At 42.6% G+C, this 11,360-nt stretch overlaps 1 long non-coding RNA gene across 1 annotated transcript; it reads left to right on the top strand.

Moving 5' to 3' along the window:
- Positions 1–2,085: 2,085 nt before the first annotated feature.
- Positions 2,086–8,258, top strand: LOC129638963 (uncharacterized). Its single transcript, XR_008708115.1, has 2 exons — positions 2,086–2,551; positions 7,335–8,258. It is a non-coding gene; the product is annotated as an uncharacterized LOC129638963 (long non-coding RNA).
- Positions 8,259–11,360: the final 3,102 nt, after the last annotated feature.

Raw genomic sequence — 11,360 nt, 5'->3', positions numbered from 1 at the left:
TTCAAGTGCGAAGACTTTTATATGATTAGCATTTTGAATTGGACTTTGAATGGCTCTAACCCCTTCGCCTATGAAGACCTGCAAGATAGTGACAAACAATTAAATTATCTCTGAACATCAAGAGTCTTGAAAACAGGATGCAGTCTTCGTGCAATTCCTGGTAAATGCAGAATTAGGAAGGCCAAACAGCTTGACCTTAAAGCACATTCTGTGCTCAGTTCAGTTGCTCAGTCATGTCTGACTCTTCGCCACTCCATGGACTGCAGCACACCAGGCCTCCCTGTCCATTGCCAACTCCTGGAGTTTACTCAAACTCATGTCCATTGAGTCAGTGATACCATCCAACCATCTCATACTCTGTCATCCCCTTCTCCTCCTGCCTTCAATTTTTCCCAGCATCAGGGTCTTTTCCAATGAGTCAGCTCTTCGCATCAGTTGGCCAAAGTATTGGAGTCTCAGCTTCAGCATCAGTCCTTCCAGTGAATATTCAGGCTGATTTCCTTTAGGATGGACTGGTTGGATCTCCTTGCAGTCCAAGGGACTCTCAAGAGTCTTCTCCAGCACCACAGTTCAAAAGCATCAATTCTTCAGCCTTGTGGCACTGTGGCTCCAGCTAAATAGGCAATCCCCATTTCTAAAGCACACCCTGAGAGTACTGCCTCTGGTCACCATTTCAATTGCTCAGGCATTGAACACTGCAAAGTGAGCCAAATTCTGTTGTACTTTAGTAGGTGTCAGCACCAAACAGACCTTTGACACCCTTCCCCAGACCCCTGCAGTCACAGCAGAGAATTTTTTGTTGTTCCATGCGTGCATGCTAAGTCACTTCAGCTGTGTCTGACTCGTTGTGACCCCATGAACTGTAGCCCACCAGGCTCCTCTGTCCATGGAATTTCCCAGGCATGAATACTGGAGTAGGTTGCCATTTCCTCCTCCAGGGGATCTTCACCACCCAGGGATTGAACCCATGTCTCCTGCATTGGCAGGTGGATTCTTTACCACTATGCCACCTGGGAAGCCTTAGAAAATTCATGGAGATCTACAAATCAGAAGTCGATAAATGCACTGAATGGAACCTTCCTGCATTTTTTACCTCAGGCATAGAGCACACAGAGACAAAAATTTCAGGCAGGCTAATTCTCATTCAGAATGTTCCCTGGATTTCATAGTTTCACTGTTTACTGTCAGTCCAGCGGTGTGGCTTAACTCAAACATGAAGTTTTAACAATGATGAATCAAACTAAGAGTCATTAACTTAAAGTGGTCCCAAAGAGATTGATAAGTAAACTTTATAAAAATGGATTTCTGGCCTCAAGTTCTTATGGTTGTAGCTCTTTAGAGATTTCTCTTCAGCTTAGTTAGTAGCGCCAAAGCCCTCTTTTGAGTACAAGCCAGACACCATCATTGTCACTTTCCCACAAGTTGACAAGTTCCCTTTAACCATAATGTCTGTACTTGCGACATTTCCCAATGATTTCCGATTAAAGCCGCCAGACACCTGTGTGTTTGCTTTGAGATTTAACTATTGGGTGTCTTTACAATTGTGTTGCATTTGCTCTGAGCCTAGTTGGTGGTCCACTTATAATGCAAAGTGAAGTCCCTAGCTGTCTGCAAACCATGAATATAAAGGTGGAGGAGGTAACTTGAAGAAGCTGAGAGGAGAGAAATGAAGTAGCTTTCAGGAAAAGAAAAGGATCCTGCCTCCCAGGAGATCCCTGTGGTTATTAATGCTGGCCCTGAGTTTCTGGAAGCCAATTTGCAGCCTATAATCAAGTGTGATTTCTCCCGATTATCTCAGAAGTAATTAGGCAGTACCTCCTCACCCAAGACCTCTACCTAATTATGGAAGTGTCTGGTAAGGAGGTATTTGCATATCTTCAAGTCATATTATGTCATGAGGACATTTGAGCTGATGAAAACTGACGTTTACTGGGAAATAAAAATGCATCACATTGAAACCAGGAGTCATGAGAAACTCACAGCTGCGAGTTTGGGCACCTATTTTAATTGATGAGACACAGCGGCTCTGCCTGGTGAAGCAAATCAGAGCGTGAAGCAGGAGGAATGTAAATATGCAGAGGTCAGAACATCGCTGCGGAGGCAGAGCTCCTGACGCTGTTTGGTGCAGGTCCCCTGACTGCTGGCTCCAAGTTTTCTCTTCTCTCCTCATTTCTGTTCTTTTCTCTTCTCTCATCCCTCAGGATTTAGGAAGCAGGATTTAGGGGGAAAGCTTCTATCACTTGCTTTGTCTCTTGCTCTCTCGCTCTTCCCTCTGTTTTACTTTTGCTCAGCCATTTATGTTATTAGAGAATTACCACCAAGTGCTTATAGTGCCAGTGATTTTTGGACAGAAGAGAGGCTCAGAGAAAGAAGCCATGGTGCAGTTGATTCTCAGGAACATACTATCATTTCACGTGACTGTGCTTGCCTTCCAGTAATTACTGAGTAGCTGTTTCAATTACAGCAATAACTGCTGCTCATTATACGCCAAACAGTCTCCTATGTCCTTCACATGAATTCATTCATCTGGTCCTTACAGAAGTGCTCTAAAGTAGGTGTTCTTTTTATGTCCATATTAACGCTTAGGGAACAGGGCCTAAGAGTGATGGAATAAGTTGTTCGAGATCACCCAGTTTGTAAATTGAACTCCAGATTTAAATGTGGCCAACCTGACTATAGAGTATCTGCATTTTTACTGCTCTTTTCTCAGAGTTCAAGTGTTCACATTCACACACACACACAGAACACACCACAGAGAGGAGGATTCTAAAGAGGTCATAGAGGGCTTTCAGTGATTGCCAAGTACATTTTTCAGTTGCTCCCACCATATGGCAGAAAGAAATCCCACTTTATATCAGTGACCTGGGTTTCCTGAAATTCATTTTTCACCGTTTGACAGGAAAAAAAGGCAGATATGATCACTATATATATTTGACATTTGTTACTTTTTTCCAACTTTATTGAAGTATAACTGATGTGTAACACTGTGTCAGCTTAAGGCATAAAATGTGATGACTTCATATGCATATGTATTGCAAAATTTACCACCACGATAAGACTAGTTGACACATCCATCAACTCACATAATTTCCATTTTTGGCTGTTGTTGTGAGAGCAATTAAGACCTACGCTCTTAGCAATCTTCAACTATACAACACAGTATTATTAACTATAGTCACCATGATGTACATTACATTCCCAGAATTTGTTCATTTTACAACTGTAAATTTGTGCCCTTTGACCACATGCCACATGCACCAGCCAGTCTACTCTCTATTACTGTAAGTTTGGCTTTTTAAAATTCCACATATAAGTGGGTCATTCACTATTTTTCATTCTCTTTCTGATTTATTTCCCTTAGAATAATGCTTTCCAGGTTCATCCATGTTGTCACAAATGACAGGATTTCCTTTTTTTTTTGACTGAATAATATTCCATTTTATATTTACATACATACAGCTGACCCTTGAACAGCATGGGTTGAACTGTCCACTCTGAGTCCACTTCTACTTGGAGTTTTTTCACTAAATACATACTAGAGGACAATACAATTCATGGTTAGTTGAATATGCAGAAGTGGAATTGAATATATGGAGGGGCAACTGTAGTTATACTTGGATTTTCAACTGTGCAGAGAGTCAGCATTCCTAACCCTGAATTGTTTAAGAATCAACCCCCCATATATAGATATAGATATATATAGTATATTGATCAGAGAAGGCGATGGCACCCCACTCCAGTACTCTTGCCTGGAAAATCCCATGTACGGAGGAGCCTGGTAGGCTGCAGTCCATGGGGTTGCAGAGAGTTGGACACGACTGAGCGACTTCACTTTCACTTTTCACTTTCATGCATTGGAGAAGGAAATGGCAACCCATTCCAGTGTTCTTGCCTGGAGAATCCCAGGGATGGGGGAGCCTGGTGGGCTGCCATCTCTGGGGTCACACAGAGTCGGACACGACGGAAGCGACTTAGCAGTATATTGATAGTATATATACATATAGTATATTGATAGTATATTGATATGTATATACTAGGCTTCCCTGGTGGCTCAGATGGTAAAGAATCTACCTGCAATGCAGGAGACCTGGGTTCAATCCCTGGGTTGGGAAGATCGGCTGGAGAAGGGAACATCTACATACTCCAGTGTTCTTACCTGGAAAATTCATGGACAGAAGAGCCTGGCAGACTGCAGTCCCTGGGGTCACAAAGTGTTAGACACGGCTGAGCAAGTTTCACTTTCACTATATGTATACTATTAATATGTAGTAAGTTGAATAGGAATGATGATAGTGGGAACTCTTGCCTTTTTCCTGATCTTAGAGGAAAGGCTTTCAGTCTTTCACTGTTGAGTACGATTTTGCTATAGTTTTGTCACACATGGATAACCTTTTTTGGTGTTGTATGTTTCTTCTGTACTCAAATTATTGAGGGATTTTTATCATGAAAGAATGTTATATTTTTAAAAAATGCTTTTTCTGCATCTGCTGAGATGATCATATGATTATTATCCTTCAATCTGTTAATGTAGCTTTTCACATTTATTGATCTGTCTTTTGAACCATCCATAGATCCCAGGGATAAGTTCTACTGTATCATAGTGTACGATCCTTTCATATTCTGATAAATTCAGTTTCCTAATATTTTGTTGAGAACTTTTACATCTATATTTATCAGGTATATTTGTCTGTAGTTTCTTATAATGCCTTTATCTAACTTCAGTATCAAGGTAAAGCTGGCCTTATAAAATGTGTTTGGCATTGTTCCATACTCTTCCACTTTTTTTTTTTTCTGAAGAGTTTCAGAAGAATTGACGTTATTTCTTCTTTAAACATTTAGTAGAATTCACTTGTTAAGTTATCTGGTTTTGGGATTTTCTTTCTTAGGAGAGTGTTAATTACTCTTTAGTCTCTTTACTCATTATTGATCTGTTCATGTTTTCTATTTCTTAATCAGTCTTGAAAGCTTGTGGATTTCCACAAATATATCCATTTCTTCTGAGTTGTCAAATTTATTGGCATATAATTGTTCATGGAAATCTCTTAAGATCCTTTGTATTTCTGTGATATCGGTTGTAATGCCTACTCTTTTACTTCTAATTTTATTTATTTGAGTCTCCCTTTTTTCCCTAAGTCTAGCTAAAATTTTGTAAATTTTTATATTTAAAGAAACCCCAAATTTAGTTTCGTTGCTATGTTCTGTTGTTTTCCTATTTCTTATTTTTATTATTATTATTAACTCCTCTCCACTACTTTTGAGCTTACTTCTTTATTCTTTCTCTGAATTTCCTTCAGGTAATAAATTTATTTGAGTTGTTTGTTTTTCAATAATGTATACTATAAGCTTATCACTGTAATTTCCTTCTTAAAACTGCTTTTGCTGTATCACTTAAGTCTAGGTATTTTGTATTTCCATTTTCATTGGTTCCAAAATATTTTTTTTAATTTCCTTTTTGATTTATTCTTTGCCCCATTAATTGTTCAGGGGAGTGTTTTTTACTTCCCGGTAGTTCCCTTTTCTCCATATCCTCTTAATGTTTGTATTATTATTATTATTTTTTTTTGATGATAGCTATTCTGACTGGTGTGAGGTGATATCTCACTGTAGTTTTGATGATTGTTTTTTCTTGTAGCTCTCTGAACATGTTTAAAACGATTAGTTTTAGTTCTGTGTCAGGCTACTTTTGGATCTCTACTTCTCTTTGGTCAGTTGCTGAAAGTTTATTGTGTTCTTTTGGTGGTATCACACTTCCATGATTCTTTACTATCCCTGTAGCCTTACATAGGTGTTTGTGCATTTGAAGAAGCCGTCAACGTTTTTTAGACTTTTTAGACTTTACTTCTATAAGGAAAGAACTTACCATGCATGTTGGACATGCTGGGAGATGCTGTGACCCTGAATCCAGTAGCATGGGGCTCCATGGCAGCTCCAGGCCCTGGGAGACATGTTGTATTGTTCATTGAGTCCTCTTGGCTCCATGTTATTGACAACTGCATGATTTGTGGAGAGAGCTACAGGGGATCTGCAGTAGCTGAAAATGCTGTTGGGGTCCTCAGTGGTGCCTCCAGGTCCAGTGGCTAGGGACTAGGGCAGGTGGTCCATGTGGCTGGAGCCACTGGTATGTATATGTTAGCTACACAGGCTGGCTACTAGTTCTTGTGTGGTAGTGGGGCCAGATGTAGACACATGAATGGCAAGGGCTAGGGTTAGTAATAGGGGCCAAGGCCAAGTGTAGGCACATGAGCAGCTTTAGGGGCCCTGGCTATTGGGATGCATTCCTGTAGCTGCAGAGGTATAGCAGTGCAGGTCGTAATAGGAGGAAGGGTCAGATATGGGCCCATAAGCTGCTCTGTGGGCCTGGGCTACCAGCGTGTACTGGTGCAGCTCCCGGGACAGCCACAGGTACACACACAGTGGTGGGAATTAGCCACAGGGCTTAAGCACCTATACAGTCACAGAGGCCAGGGCTGTCTGCTGGTATGTATCTAGGGCTCATGTAGGGCAGCAGGGAAGGAACACAGGTGGCTAGCATCTTTGAATGTGAAAATCTGTAGAGAGAAAACCTCAGTGGTGTCATCTGGAGGGGGTCTACAGCAGCTTTGCTGGCCATTGGTTTCTTCAGTGATAGAAGCTGGGGGGGGGCGGGCGGTGGTCAGTAGTATCCCCAGGGGCTGCTGAGGTCCTCTACAGAGCAGACCACCATGGGGAGCTATGGTCCCTCCTATTGTGTGGCTGATACTGGTGGCCCAACACTTTTTCCTTGTTCCCAGCCATCTCTCGGAGAAGGCAATGGCACCCCACTCCAGTACTCTTGCCTGGAAAATCCCATGGATGGAGGAGCCTGGAAGGCTGCAGTCCATGGGGTCGCTGAGGATCGGACTTGACTGAGTGACTTCACTTTCACTTTTCACTTTCATGCATTGGAGAAGGAAATGGCAACCCACTCCAGTGTTCTTGCCTGGAGAATCCCAGGGACGGGGGAGCCTGGTGGGCTGCCGTCTATGGGGTCGCACAGAGTCGGACATGATTGATGCGACTTAGCAGCAGCAGCAGCCATCTCTAGATGTCTCAGCTTGTTTGTCTCTAGTTGGAGTGAAACCAAAATGGGTTCTTCATGTAGAGTACTGAAAGGCTTGGAAAGTTGTTTGTTTTGCTTGTTCACTGTCCTTTTCTCAATGAAGGGAACTCTCAGGCTGGGGCATTGCCTCTTGGCACTGAAAGATACCATCCTGGATGATGGGATGATGCAGGCAAAATGAAACTACAGTTGACCCTTGAACAACAGAAGTTTGAATTCCATGAGTTCATTTATACATGGATTTTTCTTTTCAAAGGTAAATGCTACAGTACTACATGATTTGTCTGCAGTTGTGGAATCTACAGATATGGTGGAACTGCAAATACAGAGGAACCATGGATATGGAGGGGCAACTGTAAGCTAAAGCCTTGCTCCTCCCAGGAAGAAAGTCCTCCAGCTGGGCCCTGAGCTGAGAGGGAGCCATGCAGCAATCTGGAGTGGAGTCTGCACCTCACTGAACTCAGAGAGTGTCAGAGAGGAGGAGGCTTGGTGCAAATATTTCAATCCTACCTTTCCTATGGAACTCTTAGAGATTTTCCCGAATAGATGTTTCTTCAATTGCTGTTTGCCTTTAGCAAATTTCAAGAAACTTTTAAAGGGACTTTTTTAAAAATTATAGATTTTATCAGTTTCATTAGGGAGTGAGTCTGTGGTAATGCCTCGTGCTGGAAGTCAATCTTCTCCCACTCTTTAACTTTTATAACACTATGTTCTTTCCCATCATTGCACTTATGACAGTTATATTATTTACTATTGCATGAGTGGCCCTTTGATGAATGTTGTGGAAACAAGGCAACAGATTTTATTTTTAAGAAAGAATTGTGGTTTGGTAAAAACTGTGTACAGTTTAGTGGTTACCATTCATTAGTTGAGTTACCCGCATATCTTGGTTTCTAAATGCACCAAAATTTCAGATTGTCTTTTCTACATGATACAACCTAAGACACTGTCTAAGAATATCCTGTTGGTCAGGGAGAAGAGAAGCCTATGAATAGTCAGGAGAGTTGTGCTACTTACAGGGAAGGGCAAGGTAGATCATTGAACCTTACAGTCATGAGTTGGTAATGTTAAAAGGCTGTTTGAAAGTGTAATGTGAAACGGTGTTTAAAATGAGTCCTGTTTTTGAACATTTGAAAAAGGTCATTTTTTTTTCTAGTAAAACTTTAAAGATCTTTCACTGCATTGAGGTTTTAATTTTATTTCTCTAGTTTATGATGTGCACTATGACAGAAGCATTGAGTTACTTATTAGTATCTTAACTCTCACCTGAGTATAAACTCCTCAAAAGGATTATGTATGTTATTCACGATACCTCAAACAGTGCCTGGTACATAGTAAAGACTTCACACATGTTTGTACTATGAGTGTATAAATGAAAGGAACTTACCTGGGAAATTTGAAGTTTCCCAAAGTTCCCACTGACGGTTCCTCTTGTGAAATCCAAAGTCCTCTGAAAGTGGTTCTGTAGTGTGAATTGACTGTACCTGTATTAATTAGATAATAAGGTGAGTGTTGGGGGAAGAGGCAACTCAATTCTCTTAAAGGACAAAGGGGGAGCCATGAGTTAACGTACATACATGTGAAGATCAACTTCTCTCTAACTAAGTAGTGTTTCCTGGTTTGGCTTTTGTTTAAATTCCTCAAGCCTCTCAGCCCTGAAGAGTGGGACTGAAAAGCACTGATGAGAAAGAAGTCTCTGTCTGGTCATGATGGGTTTGTACATGGATGTCAATGGGTTGCAGAGAGCAGTTGTTTGAAGAAGTCCCTGAGAGTGTGACCAGCCTCCCGCCCTGGGAAGACCTTTGGAGCCAGTGCTCCTAGTTTTGTGGGGTTGTTGAGTGTGGCCCTTCAGGGTGCCAGGGCCACCAGAACAGCTGTGCATGCAGAACAAGGAACGCGCCTCCTGCAGTTTTTTTTTTTAATTTATTTATTTTAATTGGAGGTTAATTACTTTACAATATTGTATTGGTTTTACCATACATCAACATGAATCCGCCACAGGTGTACACGTGTTCCCACTCCTGAACCACCCTCCCACCTCCCTCCCCATACCATCCCTCTGGGTCATCCCAGTGCACCAGCCCCAAGCATCCAGTATCATGCATTGAACCTGGACTGGTGATTCATTTCATATATGATATTATAAAAGTTTCAATGCCATTCTCCCAAATCTTCCCACCCTCTCCCTCTCCCACAGAGTCCAAAAGACTGTTCTATACATCTGTGTCTTTTTTGCTGTCTCACATACAGGGTTATCATTACCATCTTTCTAAATTCCATATATATGCATTAGTATACTGTATTAGTGTTTTTCTTTCTGGCTTACTTCACTCTGTATAATAGGCTCCAGTTTCATCCACCTCATTAGAACTGATTCAAATGTATTCTTTTTAATGGCTGCATAATACTCCATTGTGTATATGTACTACAGCTTTCTTATCCATTCATCTGCTGAGGGACATCTAGGTTGCTTCTATGTCCTGGCTATTATAAACAGTGCTGCGATGAACATTGGGGTACACGTGTCTCTTTCAATTCTGGTTTCCTCGGTGTGTATGCCCAGCAGTGGGATTGCTGGATCATAAGGCAGTTCTATTTCCAGTTTTTTAAGGAATCTCCACACTGTTCTCCATAGTGGCTGTATGAGTTTGCATTCCCACCAACAGTGTAAGAGGGTTCCCTTTTCTCCACACCCTCTCCAGCATTTATTGCTTGTAGACTTTTGGATCGCAGCCATTCTGACTGGTGTGAAATGGTACCTAATTGTGGTTTTGATTTGCATTTCTCTGATAATGAGTGATATTGAGCATCTTTTCATGTGTTTGTTAGCCATCTGTATGTCTTCTTTGGAGAAATGTCTATTTAGTTCTTTGGCCCATTTTTTGATTGGGTCATTTATTTTTCTGGAATTGAGCTGCAGGAGTTGCTTGTATATTTTTGAGATTAGTTGTTTGTCAGTTGCTTCATTTGCTATTATTTTCTCCCATTCTGAAGGCTGTCTTTTCACCTTGCTTAGAGTTTCCTTTGTGATGCAGAAGCTTTTAAGTTTAATTAGGTCCCATTTGTTTATTTTTGCTTTTATTTCCAATATTCTGGGAGGTGGGTCATAGAGGATCCTGCTGTGATGTACTGCACACGAACTGCACTGTGTTCTGGGCAAAGGAAGTAAGCATGTGTAATATTGTGGGTTACCCAGGACAGACTGAGAATACTTATAGATTCCAGGTTCCCCCGAGCAGGAATAGTTCTGGAAAAGCATCATTTTACATACACAAGCATCCCCTGTGAGAAAGACCTAGAGATGTGGGATTCCAGTCCTGTTCCTCCCCAGTGTCATGAGAGCAAGAAGCTGGTGCTGACAGCAAGGGGGTCCAGCTTCTGACATGGGATATGGAAGCTGAGGAGTGTCCAAGTTTGGATTCCCTAGAAGCAGACCCCAGACCAGACTGATACGCAGCAGTTCTGTTTGGGGTGCAGTAATCCCAGGCAACCCAGGCAGGGAGAGAGAGGGAAGCAAAGGTGCCGATCAAGGTGCCATGTCAGGATGGACCACAGAGCTCCATCCCACTGGGACCCCAGGAGCCAATGTGGCATGGGCACCTTGGAGGTCTGTCTGCCCATGGATGGCTGAGGGCTGCCCCCCAGGACGGACCCCTCTGGCTCTCCAGCCACCTGACCACGTGGAGTGGGCTCTGCTACCACAGAAGGTCCTCGGGGGGGCCGGTGAAGTCACAGAGTCTGCAGGGGCAGGCATGGGCAGAAGCCAGGAAGTGAGGGGTCCCTGTTTTGGAGGGTCCGAGTGTGCATGGATCCCTGCGGCTGCACTGAGAGGCGGTTGGGGTGGGAGGACCTGGGGAGGACAGTCCGGAGTGGGCAGCTGAAGGGCCAGGCCAGCTTGTCTCAGTGCCTAAGTGTCTCGGGCCAGAGGTGGTGGCCTCTGCCCTGTCTTTCTACCGCAGACGGTCCTTGGCTATCAAAGCCATGGTGGGCGTGTACTTTCAGCTCCTGGGGCCAATCTTGTGGAAAGTAACATTGTGTACTCAGGAGATCAAATCAGGTATGACTTACAAGGAATCAAATTGCAACACGGGAGGGGGTGCTCAGAAGCCAGTGGCTGGGATGGTCACAACACACCAGATTCTTAATGTATCCAGTTATAGTAAATTATTATAAAAGAAGAATCCCATCTGTCTTGTACCGTTTGGGCTGCTGTAACATAATGTCATGTAACAGACTTTTATTCCTCACAGTTTTGGAGGTTAATAAGTCCAGGATCATGGTG

Source organism: Bubalus kerabau, chromosome X, assembly GCF_029407905.1.
Source record: "Bubalus kerabau isolate K-KA32 ecotype Philippines breed swamp buffalo chromosome X, PCC_UOA_SB_1v2, whole genome shotgun sequence".
Lineage (NCBI taxonomy): Eukaryota > Metazoa > Chordata > Mammalia > Artiodactyla > Bovidae > Bubalus > Bubalus kerabau.
The sequence above is the reverse complement of the archived record's forward strand: the minus strand, read 5'-3'. Positions and strand labels throughout refer to the sequence as shown.